The sequence below is a fragment of the Myotis lucifugus genome, unplaced genomic scaffold, assembly GCF_000147115.1.
Source record: "Myotis lucifugus unplaced genomic scaffold, Myoluc2.0 scaffold_743, whole genome shotgun sequence".
In the NCBI taxonomy this organism is placed as follows: Eukaryota; Metazoa; Chordata; class Mammalia; order Chiroptera; family Vespertilionidae; genus Myotis; species Myotis lucifugus.
Genome location: NW_005871791.1, coordinates 95,433 through 96,398, shown reverse-complemented (window position 1 = coordinate 96,398; position 966 = coordinate 95,433).

The window sequence follows — 966 nt, the reverse complement described above, 5'->3', positions numbered from 1 at the left end:
TGCTTTAGGCAACTTCATAGCTAGTTCCCTCACCACCTAAAGGTTTTTGCTCAGTGTCACCTTTTCATGAAGTCTTCCCAGACCACCCTATTTTGAATCACAGCCTTTCATCCCACCCGATCATACCCTATCCCTACTTTAAGCCCTGATCATCATCAAACCTGATATTTTATTATACTTATTTATTTTATTTCTAAATATATTTTTATTCATTTCAGGGAGGAATAAAGAGGGAGAGATAGAAACATCAATGATGATCGGCTGCCTCCTGCACGCCCCATACTGGGGATCGAGCCCGAAACACGAGCATGTGCCCCGATTGGGAATCCAACCGTGACCTCCGGTTTCATAGGTTGACGCTCAACCACTGAGCCGTGCCGGCTGAGCTATACTTATTTCTTTATTATCTATTTAGAAAATAGTCTTTTGTGTGCTGCTGGACCCCCTCCCGCCCCACCCCAGCACCTGGCACATATACATGCTCCATAAATATTTGTTGAAGGAGAATAAGCAAACAAATAAATGGTTGAAAGCTCTATTGACACCACCTCTGACATTTATCCCAAATCCATCCATGTATCCCCATGGTCACTATCATCTCTCTCCTTACAGGCTTCATTAGTGTCGTTCGTTGACACGTTTAGCAAACATTCACTGTCTCCGTAGCCCTTACCACCTGAAATCATCTTGTCTATGCGGCCTCTCGCCCCACTAGGTTGTGAGTCGCCTCCCCTCCCCACTCAATTTCCCTAGACACCCCTTGCATTTTTAAAATTCTTGTAACCATTAGGGGGGCGCTATGCTCCTTCCCTGGACATACCCTCTACCCTCTGTATCACATTAGCGGGGGCGGGAGGGACGGGGTGTTAAGGAAAAGATACTCCCCTCAGCCCCCCCTGAGCCCCTCTTCCACATGAGGGCGGGGAGGGCAGCCCAGCCTGGAAATGTCTAGGCTTTGTGATCCTA